General features: G+C 41.7%; 1 protein-coding gene and 1 long non-coding RNA gene across 2 annotated transcripts in view; one reads left to right on the top strand and one right to left on the bottom strand.

Annotated features, from left to right (window-relative positions):
* The window catches only part of KAZALD1 (Kazal type serine peptidase inhibitor domain 1), an 87,076-nt gene that overhangs the window by 18,942 nt on the left and 49,625 nt on the right, over positions 1–18,509 (bottom strand). The window lies entirely within an intron of this gene.
* LOC143930757 (uncharacterized) lies at positions 12,711–13,819 on the top strand. The gene is made up of 3 exons (XR_013262823.1): positions 12,711–12,753; positions 13,034–13,210; positions 13,296–13,819. It is a non-coding gene; the product is annotated as an uncharacterized LOC143930757 (long non-coding RNA).

The raw sequence follows: 18,509 nt of genomic DNA, 5'->3' as shown, positions 1-18,509 counted from the left end.
TCTCACATTCACTTGTACATTATTCTTGATATAAAGGCATTCCCCTCCCCTTTTTTACCCCCTCTATCCCTGCAATAAAGGAAATACCCTTGAATGGTTGCCAGCCAATCATGAGCGCTGTTGAACCAGGTCTCTGAAATTCCCACAAAATCTAAATCCACAGTATCTCTAGTTCACCCATCTTGTTCACTAGGCTCCTGGCATTGGTGAAAATGCCACGTAGTTTAGACCGGTCAGGTCACATACTGTCCTCTCTTTGGGTGTTCCGAGATTGCAAATAGGACTTGTTACTATACTTACCTCGGGTTTATGTGCTTTAGTCAACCTACCACTAATGCTCCCAATACTACCCTCTGGAATATGTTCATTGCTGACTATCTCTACCTCTGGACCCTCCCCCCCCCTCGCCTAGTTTAGAAACCCCTCTAACTTTTTGGTCATCTTCACTCCCAGCAGATCTGCACCCTCCTCATTTAGGTGCAGTCCATCCCTTCTATAGAACTGGTGACTGACTGAGAAGTCGGCCCTGTTCTCCAGGAACCCAAACCCCTCCTTACTACACCAGCTCCTCAGCCACTTGTTTACTTCCCTAATCTCCCTCTGTCTTTCTGGTATGACTTGAGGTACCGGCAGTATTCCTGAGAATACTACATTGGAGGTCCTTTTCCTCAATTTAGCTCCTAAGTCCCTAAAATCGTTCTTTGGGACACTCCATCTTCCTTTGACTTTGTCATTGGTGCCAACATGCACCATGACAGCCAAGTCTTCCCCAGCCCCTCCCAGTAATCTGTCCACCAGATCTGTGATGTGCCGGATCCGAGTGTCTGATAGACAGCATACAGTTCGGTGCTTCAGGTCTTTGTCACAGATTGCCCTTTCTATCCTTCTAAGAACTGAGTCCCCTATCACCAGAATCTGTCTTTCCTTTCCCTTTGCTTCCCCCCAATCTCACTGGAGGAGTTCTTCCCCTGGCAGCTAGGAGAGTCCCTCAGCTCCAGCAGTGCTGGTCTCTTTACTGGTTTCACCAATGTCACTCAATGGAGCATACTTATTGGGATGTTCCAGCCCAGGATCAGCCTTCCTGGCACTTCCCCCTCTTTCCTTCCTGACTGTCAATGTACAAGTAAATGCGCAGTGAGCCAGATTTTTACACACACAGTGCAGGTATTCTGAGACTATATAAACATGCTGTTAGTCCAAAACTATTTCGCGTGGAAGGGAGTTTAATAAGACATGTGGACTCTCATTAAAATTAGAAGAAAAGAGGTTTAACTTTAAACTGCATAGAGGGTTCTTTACTGTAAGAGCGGCAAGGATGTGGAATTCCCTTCCACAGTTTCAGCGGGGGGCATCAAAACGATTAGATAAGCACCTGAACGACCGCAACATACAGGGATATACAATGTAATACTGACATATAATCACACACATAGGTTGGACTTGATGGACTTGGGTCTTTTTTCAACCTCACATACTATGTAACTATGTAATATTCGCCATTGTCACACTGATTCTCCTCCTGAGACTTGTTTCCCGATCAGCCGAAAGGAGAAGCGATCCTATTGGCGTAGAAGGAGGAGGGACAAGACACACGACCGAAGGAGACGCAGGGGAAGCCAGACTGGACCACCAGTCACAACTGTCTCCAGGAATGGCTCACCCGCAGAGGCTCAGCCACATCCAGCACTCTCCAGGTCAAACAGGGAAGGAAGGAGGAAGGGAGATCGGAGTGCCATCCTATGCAGGACATCTGCCTACTTCCCATCAGTCTCCCACACACGGGGGGGGGGGGGGCAGGGGGTGTTGCTGCTGGTTTCCCCCGCCTTCATGTCCCTCTCCCGCAGGGAGGGGAATACCCCCTACCCCCACTGAGGGGGGGGGGTCATTGGTTTGCCGTCCCCCGACCCCCAAATTATTGAGCACCAGCCGCCACTGGTTGTCAGTGTTCTCTTTTAGCAGCGTTATCAGTCAGTTTAATAAAATAATGTTCCTAATCCCTAATTTTCTCAATTTTCATCCACAAATTTGCATGAAAGCTAGCTGAATAATAAAGATGTATAAAAGATAGCTGCAGAGTCTATGAAGGAGACCTACACTGGATTCCTAAGATTTAATATCGGAATCTTTGTCTTTAAAGATAAACGGAGGTCCCCCTCCCAACCAACAATGCCCCCTATTTTGAAGTAGAAATGTTTTCAGCCATAATTTGGACATAGTTCTTTGATATTCATATGGGTAACAATGTTTTGCTTGTTGTTGCTGTTGATTTAGAGCAATGCTGTTGTATCTTCCCTTCTAAGAAGGTCTGCAATCAACTACAATCAAGTGCTACATACTTTGGGATAGAGTCATTTTATTCATTTTGTTTTTCCTTAATATGTACAAGATGATATTGGGAGGTCTTGGCAAGGTGAACCAAAGACTGTGACTGAACTCCAAAACGTTTTTATATTCTTTTCTGTTTACTTTTTAACTTGGTAAAACAGGCCCTTAAAGCGTAACTCTACTTTTCTTGAGAAAAAAAACATTCCCTCTGGGTGATCAATGTACGTTGCAGGGATTTTAACAAACTTTGTAGCAGATTCCTACCTTTTTTTATTCTGAAGAAATCCCTTTGTATTTGTCTGTATCCATGTGGGAAAGTGAGTCTAATAGGACTGGTTTTATAATTATCAATCAGCTGCAGGGCTCTAATGAGGACAGTTGCAGGGCCTGCATCCCTTTAGCTGTGATTTCCTATTGGAAGTATCTCACCAAAAATGACATTTTTGTTGCAGGGGATACCTGAAATCTGACTTGTATCTTTAGGCAGACTTCTGGGAAAATTGGTGAGCCAATCACAGAAGCAAGAAATTATGTTTCTGGGTGGCGTACTGTATACATTCTGGTAGCCATATTGCATTGCATTTTCAGAAAAATAACAGAGCTGCAGATTGAAAATGAATTGTACGTTTTAATAACATTCAAGCACAATATGATTCAAGTCGCAATTGTATATGTTATATTATTTTTTTTATTTGCTATTTTTTATTTTTTTTTACACAAAAGTGGCTTTACCCTTTAACCTTCTCAAGCCTGCGTTATAGCCGAAAGACAGCTACAGCACAGGCCTAAATTGCCGGGAGGGCGTCCATGTATGTCCTCCCAAGCATGTGCCACTTGCGCGCCTCCACGAGGCTCGGCTGATCACAGATCGGTCCCGGCCCCTTACCACGTGATCAGCTGTCAGCCAATGACAGCTGATCACGTGATGTAAACAGAAGATAGTAACCGGATTTTTTTTTTCCTCATGCTGACAGCAAAAAGCAGATTACCAGCTTCTGTCAGAGGGACATCGGTCCCGCACACAGATACCCACTGCTGCCTAGAACTGTCACCTACCAGTGCCCACCAGTGCCACTTCATAAGTGCAGCCTCATCGGCGCACATCATTGAAGGAGAAAAATTACCTGTTTGCAAAATTTTATAACAAACTATGAAACAGTTTTTTTTTTAAATTTTTCGATCTTTTAATTTTTTTTAGCAAAAAATAAAAAACCCAACAGGGATTAACCACTTCCGCCCCAGAAGATTTTACCCCCTTCCTGACCAGAGCACTTTTTACAATTTGCGTCTTTCTTTTCCCACAAATAGAGCTTTCTTTTGGTGGTATTTGATCACCTCTGTGGTTTTTATTTTTTGCTTTATAAACAAAAAAAGAGCGACAATTTTGAAAAAAAAACCACTATTATTTACTTTTTGCTATAATAAATATCCCCAAAAGTTTTTTAAAAAACAAATTTCTTGATCAGTTTAGGCCAATATATATTCTTCTACATACTTTTGTTAAAAAAAAAAATCGCAATAAGCCATGGCATTATGGCATTTTTATTATTATTTTTTTTATTAGTAATGGAGGTTATCTGTGATTTTTTTCGTGACTACGACATTGCGGCAGACAGATTGGACACTGTTGACACTAATTTGGGACCATTGAAAGGAAGAAGCGATATGGCTCCTCTCCTCTGACAGCACGGGGATTTGTGTGTTTACACACACAAATCCCCATGCTGGCGCTTGTACACGCAATTGCGTGTGGCCGGTGGCGACCTTGCCCGCTGGCCACGTGCATCGGTTCCCCCACCATGCAGTGGGCAGGCGGGCGCCCTCTGGTGGCTGAAAATGGGTAGGATGTACCTGTACAGGATTTCACCCAGCAGAGCCATTGTGCCGTAGTATAGCTGCGTGACACAGTCGGCAAGTGGTTAAATACCACCAAAAAAAAGCTCTATTTAAAAAAAATGATAACAATTTCATATGGGTACAGTGTTGCATGACCGCGCTATGTTCATTCAAAGCGTGACAGCGCTGAAAGCTGAAAATTGGCCTGGGCAGAAATGGAGTTTAAGTGCCCAGTAAGCAAGTGGTTAACTATTGCCCCATCCACAAGACCTAGCTTCTACCCCTACATAGCTATGATCAGACATTATTTTCATCTTTATTCATTCAAGTAGATCAAGGTTAAAATAGGTATAATAGATAAGGGGTAAAAAAGATGAGGTCTGTATACTAAAGGTACCAGCCTAACGCACCGCACACAAGTTGGTATCCACACAGTGGGAGGGTAGGAGCATGTCTGTTGACCATCATGGCCTGGCTATTTAACTTTGGAAGAAAGCCTCAAAAAAGGCACCTGAGAAAATGGAGCTCATCCAGCAACAACCTCATTTCATTCACACTATCCATAAAGTGGTATGAGAATATAAAGGGCTTATAGGCTACACACATCCATCTTTTCTAGTTACTTTTTCTTGATATTTTATCCCTGTATACATCTGTAACCGTATAAGTACTGAAAGATGAAAGAAATCAACATATCTTTATGCAATTCTATTGTTTTCGGCTACAAAATCATAAAACGTATGGCCTTTGCATATTCTTCGCCATATTTGGATGCCATGCCTTCTTCTTAGTAGCCCAACACCTTTGGAGGTTTTAGAATTGCTTCAGTTGTTAGGTTTGTAACCCCAAAATAAATAGAATGTATTAAGATGTAAAATGTGGGTCTGGTTGGATGACAGGGAATTATACTGTAATTTGGGTTACAGTCAAAACAATCAAAATGCATAAACTGTATGGCTTTGCTGCTGCACACATCATATTCATTCTAACTTGGCCATTGGATGCTATTAGCACAGTAGCTTTTCCCAGAGGAGCCTTTTCATCCCAGTCAAAAGCAAAGCAGAGAATCAAGAAGATCACCAGCAATGATGTACAGGACTCTGTATTCATCATTTGAGATATGCTGAAATACACATTTAATCCCAGACAGACAGGAAATCCCTAAGTACAGGCAGTGGAGCCCACTCTATAAAGTCTTCATTGTGTTAGAGAATGATGGAGTATCATCGATTAAACGTTTTCCATGTGAGCTCCAGGCACAAAATATTCAGATAGACAGTCTGCCATAAATCGTGTACTTGAAAGAGGACGCTTCAAAATTTTCCATCTGTGATTTTTTTAGATCATTATACAATTTGTAAAGGTCTTAAACATTGTTCTTGAAAGTAATGTTTTATTTGCATTAGCACATGTGGGTACATGTAATCACAATCTAGATATAGACTGGTTTCAGACTATGTTCGCATGCGGCTCACAGCAGAGGTCCGGTGCATCTCTGTTCGCCGTTTCAGGTCTAATTTGAGCCCAAATTTTTGGCTGACTTAGGGCCTGAAACGGACTAAAAGACACACAGGGCTTTTGTGAAAATTTGCACCGGAGCCGCATTTTTTGTAAATATTTTATTATATTTTTTCATGTGACAACACTGAAGAAATTACACTTTGCTACAATGTAAAGTAGTGAGTGTATAGCTTGTATAACAGTGTTTATCTGTTGCCCCCTCAACACACAGTCATTAATGTCTAAACCGCTGGCAACAAAAGTGAGTATATCCCTAAGTGAAAATGTCCAAATCGGGCCCCATTAGCCATTTTTCCACCCCGGTGTCATGTGACTCGTTAGTGTTACATGATCTCAGGAGTGAATGGGAAACAGGTGTGTTAAATTTGGTATTGCTCTCACTCTCTTATACTGGTCACTGGAAGTTCAACACCTCACCTCATGGCAAAGAACTCTCTGAGGATCTGAACAAAAAGAATTGTTGCTCTACATAAAGATGGCCTAGGCTATAAGAAGATTGTCAAGACCCTGAAACTGAGCTGCAGCATGGTGGCCAAGACCATACAGTGGTACCAGGACAGGTTCCACTCAGAACAGGACTCGCCATGGTCGACCAAAGAAGTTGAGTGCACATGCTCAGTGTCATACATCTATTTCCCAAAGACAACCTCTGGATATAAGTGCTGCCAGCATTGCTGCAGTGGTTGAAGGGATGGGGGGGTCAGCCGGTCAGTGCTCAGACCATACACCGCACACTGCATCAAATTGGTCTGCATGGCTGTCATCCCAGAAGGAATCCCCTTCTGAAGATGATGTACAAGAAAGCCTGCAAACAGTTTGCTAAAGATAAGCAGACTAAGGGCATGGATTACTAGAACCAGGTCTTGTGGTCTGATGAGACCAAGATAAAAACATTGGGTTCAAATGGTGTGAAGCGTGTGTGGCGGCAACCAGGTGAGGAGTACAAAGACAAGTGTGTCTTTTCTACAGTCAAGCATGGTGGTGGGAGTGTTATGGTGTGGGACTGCATGAGTGCCGCCGGTGTTCTGCCATATATCGTCCATCGATTGGATATTGTCCGCCCCATATTGTGCAGGCACAGCGCTTGCGCAGTACGGAGCAGAAGGAGATTCTGAAAATCTCTGAAGATGAACGCCCCCTGCGCCGTGAGTCGAGATGCTAGCCCCACCATCCAAGTGGACATAGGGCTGCAAATATTAGAGGCCCGCTCACCACGCTTTGGGCACGGCCTCGCTGCGCTCGGCTCTTTTTATTCCAACTCTATGTCCACTTGGATGGTGGGGCTAGAACCTGGACTCATGGCGCAGGTGCCGTTCATCTTCGGATATTTTCGTAATCTGTGTGTCCTGTGTACTGCGCATGCGCAGTACACAGCGGACACTATACGATGGGGGACACTATGTGATAGGACACCGGCACTGGGAAAGCTACAGTTCATTGAGAGAACCATGAATGCCAACATGTACTGTGATATAATGAAGCAGAGCATGATCCCTTCCCTTTGGAGATTGGGCAGCAGGGCAGTATCCCAACATGATAACGACCCCAAACACACCTCCAAGACGACCACTGCCTTGCTAAAGAAGCTGAGGGTAAAAGTAATGGACTGGCCAAGCATGTCTCCAGACATAAACCCCACTGACCATCTGTGGGCCATCCTCAAATGGAAGGTGGGGGAGTGCAAGGTCTCTAACATCCACCAGCTCTGTGATGTCGTCATGGAGGAGTGGAAAAGAACTCCAGTGGCAACCTGTGAAGCTCTGATGAACTCCATGCCCAAAAGGGTTAAGGCAGTGCTGGAAAATAATGGTGGCCACACAAAATATTGACACTTTGGGCCCAATTTGGACATTTTCATTGGGGGTACTCACTTTTGTTGCCAGCGGTTTAGACATTAATGGCTGTGTGTTGAGTTATTTTGAGGGGACAGTAAATTTACACTGTTATACAAACTGTAGATGCACTACTTTACATTGTAGCAAAGTGTATTTTCTTCAGTATTGTCACATGAAAAGATATAATAAAATATTTACAAAAATGTAATGAGTGTACTCACTTTTGTGAGATACTGTATGTGAACCAGCTCCATAGAGAGCCAGTCAAAATCTCCTTCTAGGGAGCAGTTGTCATGACACATAAAACTGCTGGAAAAAAGTCTTGGCCGTCAGTTTGCTGGGTAAATAAAAAAAGGAGAGGTGGATGTGGTTCAAATTAGGAAAGAGAAAGGCGCCTCTAAGTGCAGTGGTTAAAAGATTTATTACAGGCACAATGGGATTAAAAACACTTACAATATAGTAACAGGTCATAGGCATATAATGATTTGTCCTCATGCGGATCGATGTAATCCTCGTCTGCCCGATTTCTGGAACCAAGCTAGAACGCACACGGCCGATGTGACATCAGGTGAAGGTGGTGGCTGGGTGCGTTCCAGCTTGGTTCCAGATCCCGGATCGCCTTATTGCATCTTCACCTCTTCACCAATCCATGTCACCAGGGACTCTCACAGCTGCAGGATGGCTCTTTCTCACCCCCAGACAGACGAGGATTACAGCGACCCGCATTAGGACAAATCGTTATATGACTTCTTACTATCTTGTAAGTGTTTTTAATCCCATTGTGCCTGTAATAAATCTTTTAACCACTGCACTTAGAGGCACATTTCTCTTTCCTTTATGACCCTCTAGAGCTGATTCTTCTCTACAAAGCGCTGCCTTCAGTGCCATCTCTTCACTGCTACTAAGGACCAGATACCCAGCCTCACCAGAGCACCCTTGTCTCTCCCTCCTTTCTGAGGTTCAATTTGCTGCCCCTCTCAAAGTGCTTCCTGGGTCCAATGAACCCACTCGGACCCATGGTAGGGCATAGCAACAGGAGCCAGCCAATGAATATATCTCAGGGTGTGCATGTATGTGTATATACTGTATATATATATGCATTATATATCAGCTACAAAAGTCTGACTAAGGGAAGATAGGTGTAGCGCAAAAGGAATGCAATGCTGAAAACTTATATGAAGTCACTTGGTAATGAACGCAAGTTGCCCCACAAAAAAATACATCAGGATGACTGCCTTTGGTATTCTGTATATACTGGAATAGCCCCCTGACAATCTCATTATTTTATATACAGACTGGCATGCGTCACAGCTGTAAAGAATAGAGGTAAACCACCATGACCATTTAAGGCATACCAAACCTTCCAACCACAAGACACTTAATGACCAACACCAGCTCCTGGGTTTTTGAAAAAGTCCTCTAAGTACCTTATTCCTACAGTGTTTTGTGCGGTCACATGCCCTTTCCCTGTTCTTTGGCATCTGCAGGGAAAGGTCCTAGGCAAGGACTTCTACTACTATGTTGATGTATGCTCTCTACAGTGCGAGTCTATGTCTGGCCAGCCCTGATTGGTGCTGTGCCAGTCACACGACTTGAACAAAAAAAAAATAAAATAAAAATAAGACATTCAGAAGAGCAATTCAAATTATATTATACATATCAATGTTTTACAGCTCCCTATAAATCTTTACAGAACATTAAATGTGTATTTTTGGAGCAATGGTATGGTTTAGGCAGAGTCAAAGATCATTAACACTACCTTTATAGAAACCCTGGCCCTTCTCACCTCTTTCCAGTCAGGCATCCTCCTTCTGGGAGGAGATTTTAATGTCCCTTTATCCCCCGCTCTCGACACCTCCAATGGCAAAACATGTTTGAAATACTCCGCTGTAAGGGATATTAAATCTCAACTGCAAATCCTCTCTCTTCATGACACATGGCGCACTCTTCATCCGAATACGAAAGACTTTACTTTTTTCTCTTCCCCACACTCTAAATACTCCAGAATTGACCACTTCTTCCTTTCACAGGCGGACATTCACTGCTTGTCCCAAGCCACAATAGAGTCAATGTTGATCTCTGATCATAATCCCATCACAGTTACCCTTAAATTCGTACAGGGCAACCCTAGATCTATAATATGGCGACTTGACGATTCGCTCTTGCTAGATGTGGAAAATACGGTAAAAATCCGGGAATGTCTTTCGCAATATTTCTCTGACAACTCTAATCTCGATACGCCTCCCGCTTCAATTTGGGCAGCACATAAATGCGTGATACGCGGTTTATTCATCTCCCTAACAGCTAAACGGCATAGATGCAAAAAAGCTTTTCTAGATTCTTTGTACGCGCGCATCAATTCTCTCGAACGCCTACATAAACGCTCTTTGGCCGACACATACCTTAAAGACTTAGTGGATGCTAGGGAGCTTCTCCTGGAAGAAATCCAAAAGAACCTACGCCGTAAATTTGCCTTATCACGGAAATTTTTTTATGAATTTGGAAATAAGGCTGGTAAATTCTTGGCGAGAGCCTTACAGACCAGAAAAGCTAAACACACTATACACAGAATAGTGACTCCCCAAGGGAAATCCATCATAGAAGCTGACGCTATTGCGGAACATTTTGTGCAGTATTTCAATGACCTATATAATCTTCCGCAACAGTCGTCGGCAGATGCAAGGGGAGATAGGTCTGAAAGGATACGGGAGTTTTTATCTAAATTCTCCCCTTCCCCTATCGAGAATATAGATCAGACAGTGCTGGATTCCCCCCTGTCTAAGGAAGAAGTACTCCTTGCCCTTCAGCAACTTAAAACAGGCAAAAGCCCAGGCCCAGATGGCCTATCCACAGCATATTATAAAACATTTGCGGATATTCTACTGCCACATTTCCTGCACACCTTTAATAATCTTTCTCCTCATACACATGCCGCTACCGACTTGCTACAAGCGCATATTACATTGATCCCTAAGCCTGGCAAAGATGAAACCTTAATTCCGAATTACCGTCCCATATCCCTACTCAATGTAGATATTAAACTGTATGCTAAAATTCTTGCTAACCGTATTTTACCCCTGCTTTCAAATCTTGTGTCACCAGATCAGGTGGGTTTTGTCCCTGGAAGGGAAGCCAGGGACAATACCACTAAAACCATTAATCTTCATCATTGGTTAACCACCTCGCAAACCAAAGGTTTCTTTTTATCATTGGATGCTGAGAAGGCGTTCGATAGGGTGGCATGGGACTACATGCTAGCGGCTTTGCAACACATCGGTATACCCAACAGATTGATACAGATGATATCGTTCTTATACTCCTCCCCCACCGCTCGTTTGCGAGTGAATGGCCGCCTATCAAACGCCTTCTCCATCACTAATGGTACACGACAGGGATGCCCACTTTCCCCGATCATCTTTGTCCTTACCCTAGAACCCTTTCTCCGCATGATTAGAGAAAATCCCTCCATTCACGGAGTCAGCATTAAAAACAATCAATACAAAATTGCGGCGTACGCTGACGACATTATGCTTTATCTTTCTAACCCGATTACGACTCTTCCAAACCTATTGAAAGACCTTGATGCCTTCTCTAAGATTTCTAATCTAAAAATTAATTTTGACAAATCAAAAGCCCTGAATGTGTCCTTACCTGATCATATAGTATCACAGTGCCGCCTCAATTTTCCCTTTTCCTGGGAAGAGGACGCGCTCCTATACTTGGGCGTCAAAATCCCCTCCGACCTTTCGAGGTTATATGAACTGAATTTCGCCCCTGCCCTCAATCGGCTCCAAGCAGACCTCCAAAATTGGCATAGAGGCTCCTTCTCTTGGTTTGGCAGAATAGCCATTCTAAAAATGACTGTCCTCCCTAAATTTCTATATTTACTACAGGCCATTCCTATCACAATCCCTAAAGCGTTTTTTAGCTCATATAAAACAACGTGTAGAAATTTTCTCTGGTCACATCGCCCCCCACGATTGAGTTGGGCCAAACTCATCCTCCCACGAGCTTGCTCCTGACGAGCGGTAGTAAGCCGCGAAACGCGTAGAGCCAATAATCGCTGTGTATTTTGGTACCCCAATTTCAACTAGCATCAATTCTTGAAAAATTGCATCAACTATGTTGTTTTTTTCTTTACTAATCCACTGCAACAACCAAGAAGTCATAGATTCAAAGTTGTTGCCTACATTGTATTATTTGTTTAATTTATTTCCATATTTGGTTGTCTTATGTATATAATGGAGGTGCGCTTTTATAACCTACTCTGTATTGGTCAGTAAGATTATATAAAACAAAATGTCAATGTTAATAATGTGTCTGTCTGTGCACCTCTTTAATATACATGTAATTTTGTCGCATCATATAATCGCATAACAATATTTCTCCTTTTTTTTCAATAAAAGACCCCGTACTTCATTTAAAGTCCCGCTTAGCTCTTGTTTTTAATTTGATATCTTATATCTGATAGGGATGGAGGCTATGACCTCATTTAAAGTCCCAAAATTTCCCCCTCCCCTTTTCCCATCATGTTACTATTGATATAAGGGATGGAAGACAGGTGTCTTGTATACTTAAGCCAATGTTTATTTGTTTTTTTTTTTTGGACCATATTGTTCAAAGTATCTTATTATTCATCATTGTTTTAGATTTAGCAGCTTCTATTGTTTTTTCCAAAATCTTTTTTTTAAGAAAAAAAAAAAAAAAATAAAAAAAAAAAAAATTTTTTTTTTTTTTTTTTGCACTATTCGGTCCTTGACGCACCTATGCAGTCGGGTGGTGTTGGTGTCGTCTGCATCGCTGCATTCCTTTTTGTCATGATCGGGAGTTGCGATGCGCACTGGGGGACGCCCTCCGCCCTCCTCATCCAAGATTTTATTTTTTTTTCTCTTGGCTGGGAGGCGGGGCGCGTTCACCCACTGCGTATCGGCGTCACACTTTCACCACCGTTTGTACGGCATCACTGTTATGGGTGCCGCCTTTCAGGCTAGGTTGATTTACATCCTCATTTCACCTGGAGTGTGGGTGTGGACGCTGACTCGGAGTGTGTATATATCCCGGGTCTGGCATTGCTCACTCTTCCATTTGGTGTCCTTGAGTGTGTGACGCTGGGGGCCCCCAGACGGCGGTTTGGCTGTATCCATGGTTGGCGGCGGCAGGTGGGACCGGAACAACTGGGGCTATTCACCTATCATACACTGTCACCCCTTGTTTTCGCGTTTTTTCCACACACAAGGTATTTTTGCACAATCAATCCATATGTCCCTCTTTCTTTACTTTTTTCTGTCACTACTCACTCTGTCACCTGGCATTCAGACTGGGTCATGTCATACACAGCCACTTTCCCCCTCCTTCCCCTTTTTCTTCCGCCCTCTTCCCCCTCCCCCCCTTTCCCATGCTAACCCTCTCCTACACTCATCACACATCCACCCCAACATTTTCTTTTTTCAACGCATTTTTCTTTCACAATTCTCAGATTATCTGTAGTTCTTACCATGCATTTTTTCACCCATTAGGCTCAGTTTTATATTTCCATATTCGTTTTCACTTACTAAACGCCCTTGTTGTCCCGGTGGTTGCCTGTGTGTGCATTCTGTGGGCCTCCTCGCCCTTGGATGGGCCTCCTCAACTCCCGTATCATCGCTTTGGGTGCCTAGGCTTTCGGCGCTGCACTTTTGACTGCATGGCTATGTGTAGGTGACCACTAGGTAGGGGTATTTCAATCTCCCCATGTTCCATCATTGCAAACATTAATTTACCACTACTCTGTATTTTCAGACCAATCACGAGCTTGCTCCTGACGAGCGGTAGTAAGCCGCGAAACGCGTAGAGCCAATAATCGCTGTGTATTTTGGTACCCCAATTTCAACTAGCATCAATTCTTGAAAAATTGCATCAACTATGTTGTTTTTTTCTTTACTAATCCACTGCAACAACCAAGAAGTCATAGATTCAAAGTTGTTGCCTACATTGTATTATTTGTTTAATTTATTTCCATATTTGGTTGTCTTATGTATATAATGGAGGTGCGCTTTTATAACCTACTCTGTATTGGTCAGTAAGATTATATAAAACAAAATGTCAATGTTAATAATGTGTCTGTCTGTGCACCTCTTTAATATACATGTAATTTTGTCGCATCATATAATCGCATAACAATATTTCTCCTTTTTTTTCAATAAAAGACCCCGTACTTCATTTAAAGTCCCGCTTAGCTCTTGTTTTTAATTTTATATCTTATATCTGATAGGGATGGAGGCTATGACCTCATTTAAAGTCCCAAAATTTCCCCCTCCCCTTTTCCCATCATGTTACTCATCCTCCCTAAGTCATGTGGAGGCCTAGGTGTGCCAGATCTTCACACTTACTATAAAGCCACTATGCTTGCAAGAGTGGTGGACTGGCATATACACCGCAAAGACAAAATGTGGATTGCAGTGGAACAGGAATTTGTCCCGTTCCCTGTTTCCCACCTGCCATGGATTACAAAGCAAACCATCCCGATATCTTGCTACATGCATCCCTTACTATTAAAACCTTTCACCAAACGTGCAGATCTCTACAAATCAATGCGCCACAGGGTCCGCTAACTCCCCTTTCTTCAAATCCTGACTTCCATCCAGGCCTTGTCGAGCATACATCAGGTGGAAGGCCTCAGGACAACACTTACAGAGCTTACCAATTTTTTGATCGGGGGAAAATATTATCATTGCCTGCTATGATCGAAAAATTCCCTGAACTTCGCTTCAATTTTTTCACTTTTCTCCAGCTTCGGCACTTTCTTACATCTATAAGGCCGTTATCGCGATGGACCACTATCCCAAATCCGTTTGAATCCCTTTGCCTCTGTTCAGAACCACAAAAACATGTGATTTCAACTATTGTCAAATTACTGAGCTCTAAACCCACGCTGCACAACCCCATTATACAACAGTGGGACTCAGATTTACAAATCACGTTGTCTACACAACAACGGGCAAGCGTCTATGATCACATCCACAAACGGTCCATCAACGTTTCCACACAAGAGAATCGCTACAAAATATATTCTAGATGGTACCACACTCCTGATAAGATTCACAAAATTTTCCCGGATGTCCCACCTACATGTTGGCGCTGTAATGCTCCAGTAGGAAATTTCTTGCATATTTGGTGGGAATGCCCTACACTTCAACCCTTTTGGAAAAAAATTCATGACACAATAATTAAAGTCACGACTTATCAACTAGAATTCTCTCCGGCACAATACCTGTTACACCACACCCCACTGTCATATAAAACTTATAAGTCCTCAATAGTCCCACATTTGATAAATGCAGCCACACAATGCATTCCACGTCATTGGCGCTCCAATACGCCACCATCCTTTGAGGAATGGCTCCGTCAGATGGATAGAATAGAAGAACTGGAGAGATTAATTCATCAAGCACATGACAAACCTGAACAATTCTCAAATAAATGGGCCTGCTGGATACATTTTCGGACCTCTACGTCACACACCAATACCCACAGTCATACTTAGTTAGAAAAGCATTCTGGTATTCCTCTTGGCTGACATCTGACTAGACTAACGTCTTTTCCAAGCAATGGTTCCCCTGTATTCGCACACCGTTTCATCCCCTTTCCATCCTCTTTTTCCCCTTTCTTTACTCCTTCTTGACACTCCCCGAGGCTGACTTCCCCCCCCTTACCCCTGTCCTTATGTTAGCTACGGTTCTCCATATGTTCTAGCACATGTCCCAAATTGAGTCTCCTTATATACCACTTTACGGGATTAATACCCTTCAAAAGTCCACAGTGTGATCCCATTGGGGGTGGACGACTGCATAGGAGACTCGACGGGCTCCTCAACCAATGTACTGCTCTCTGTTGCGTAATCTCCTGCATATCTGATTACACTTCTGTGTCATCTATATTATCTTGCCTAACTTTGTTTGTTCGCAGGATCATCTAGTTTATTTTCTATGTGGTTCACTTTGCCATGTCTTTTATTGATACATCACGTAGTTATTATTGTATTGTACTTCATGTACTCTTTATTTGTGTGATGTTTTTGTTCCTCAATTGTAATGCCTTAATTTCACTCTAATAAAAGCCTTTTTGGAAAAAAAAAAAAACACTACCTTTATATTTTGTTAAGATGGCATCTACATCCAAGGCTCTTTTTTTACGAATATATTTGTTGTATTTAATACTGATTTGTATTAAAACTAAGCTTTTTTGTGAGTTTCTTAGTAAAAGTAATCAAGTCAGCATACTTCTGTCCCCATAGTGTTTAGCAATAGGAGGAGGATGGAAGGAGGTGAGCATCAACTATAACTGTGTATACACTGTGTATACACCCACATGTGTGACTCCACAGTCACATGGGCGGCGCAAATAAGAAAAGGGAGGAACTGGAGGGAACTGAAACTGGAGCATGTTTAGTAGATGATAACAGCTGGTCCACACAATCTCTGGCTGCAATGGGGACACAGAAAAGATAGGAGGGACCACTGAAGGAAGGATCAGCCAGGTATATTTCACTGTACACAAAACAAATGCGTTTAGTGGCTTTGTTAGTATTAGTACATTTTTCAGAACGATTCAAAAAGTTTTTGAATCAATTTTGAATAGTTTTCAAATTCAAATAGTTTTCTCATTTACAAAGAGAATAAAATAGAATAGAAAATAAAGGAATTGAATAGAAAAAATAGAATAGAAAGAATATAAACAGAAAATAAAAGAATATAATATAAGAGTAAAACAGAACAAAATAGGATAGAAAATAAAAGAACGGATTGGAATAGAATAAATTAGAAAGACCATCTTCTGAACTTCGAATAGAAAAGAATGGAATGGAAAAAAACAATAGACTAGAAATAATATAACCATTTTACAAAATTCAAATAGAATCAATTTGCATTTTAATATTGAATATAAAAGAATAGAATAGAATACAACAATAGTATAGAAAAAACAAAACAAAAGAATAGAATAGAATGAATATAATCATCTTCCTATTCTAATCTATTCTTTTCTATTCTATTCAAATTCAAATTGATTTTATTTTAATTTTGGGAAATGGTTATAATCTTTCTATTTTAATCTATTCAATTGTTTTTTAAATTATATTATTTTTGTATTTGTTTATTCTATTCTATTATTTTATTTTCTATTATTTTCTATTTAAATTCAAATTTATTCCATTTGAAATTCAAATTCTGGAAAATGGATATTCTTTCTATTCTATTTTTTCTATACTATTCTGTTATTTTCTATTCAATTCAAATTCAAATTGATTCAATTTGAATTTTGGGAGATGGTCATAATTAAAAAAAATAGAATAGAAAGAATAATTTTTTTCTATTCTATTCTTTTCTATTTCATTATTTTCTTATGTATTCAAATGTATTCTATTTAAAATTTGCATTTCAGAAGATGGTTATATTCTTATGTTATTCTATTCTATTTGTTGCTATTATATTCTAGTCTATTCTGTTCTTTTATTTTCTATTCTATTTTGTTCTGTTTTACTCTATTATATTTTATTATTTTATTTCCTGTTATATTCTTTTATTGTCTGTTATTTTTTCCTTTTCTATTGCTTTATTTTCTATTCTATTTTATTCTCTTTGGAAATTGGAAAAACAATTGAATTCGAAAACGATTTGAAATCGAATTTCGGACAAATTTTTTCCTGTTATTTCGGATTTGTTTAAGCACTTCGCGCCGGGTGGACATCCTGGGATGGCCTCAACTTTCCGGGGTTATATCTGAATGATGCCTGAGGCTACAGACATCATTCAGATATGGGCATTTTCAGCCGGCGATTCCCTGTACGATAAGAACGATCATAGCGGCTGTTCCTGTTTGCTTCTACCGCTTCCATCGGTGAGTCGGACACAGGATCCGCCGGCCCCCGGATAATGATCTTAGAGATTTCCGGTGGACCAGATGGTCGCCGGAGTCTCTGTGATCGTTTGGAGGCCGGGAGTGACGTTATGACGTCACGCCCGGCCTCTGCATTCAAATAACGGCACCGCCTCGGCTGGGAAGCCATGATCGTTTTTATTTTTTTATTTTAGGCTTCACAGAAAAATTGCTGCTCAAATACCGTGTGAGATAAAAAGTTGCAACCACCGCCATTGTATTCTCTAGGGTCTTTGCTATAAAAAACATATATAATGTTTGGGGGTTCTATGTAATTTTCTAGCAAAAAAATTATGAATTTTACATGTAGGAGAGAAATGTCAGAATTGGCCTGGGTACCAGGTACTTTCCCCCCTTCCTGCCCAGGACAATTTTTATCTTTCAGCGCTGTCATACTTTGGGTACAGTGTTGCCCGTGCAATTTTTATTCAAACTAAACTTTCATTTTCTTCCCACAAATAGAGCTTTCTTTTGGTGCCATTTGATCACCTCAGCGGTTTTTAATTTTTGATATAAACGAAAAAAGACCAACAATTTTGAAAAAAAAAAGATGGCCACTGATAGGTGGCACTGGATAGGCAGCACTGATGAGGAGCTAGTGACAGGCATTACTGAGTGGCACTGTTGGCACTTTGATGGAGCACTGACAAGCATTACTGACAGGACACTGATTTGCACTTTTTTGGGCACTGATCAGCACTTTTATGGGCACTAACAGGCGTTTATAGAAGGGGACAGGCTGGCAGGTAATGGGCACTGGTTGGCAGCTGATGGGCACCTTTTGATGGGGCTGTGGTGATTATCAGCACAGACCCCCCCTCTGACAGGGAGAGCCGCCGATCGGTTCTCCCTGTCAGCGTGAACCGAGGACTGCTGTTTACCAGCACTTCCTGGTTCACGTGATAATCAGCTGTGATTGGTCACTGTTGATCACGTGGTAAGAAGCCTCTGTCAGAGGCTTCATACCACAATCGGAAGTTGCTCCTCTGATCGCCACGCGCTGGCTCTGTTATCCTGATCACGTTATATGACATCTAGTCAGAATAACAGAACCACTTTGCCGCCGTCATTTTGCTATAC

Source organism: Lithobates pipiens, unplaced genomic scaffold (genome assembly GCF_037356315.1).
Source record: "Lithobates pipiens isolate NorthernLeopardFrog02 unplaced genomic scaffold, aLitPip1_a1.2 Scaffold_25, whole genome shotgun sequence".
NCBI classification, from domain to species: domain Eukaryota; kingdom Metazoa; phylum Chordata; class Amphibia; order Anura; family Ranidae; genus Lithobates; species Lithobates pipiens.
The sequence above is the reverse complement of the archived record's forward strand: the minus strand, read 5'-3'. Positions and strand labels throughout refer to the sequence as shown.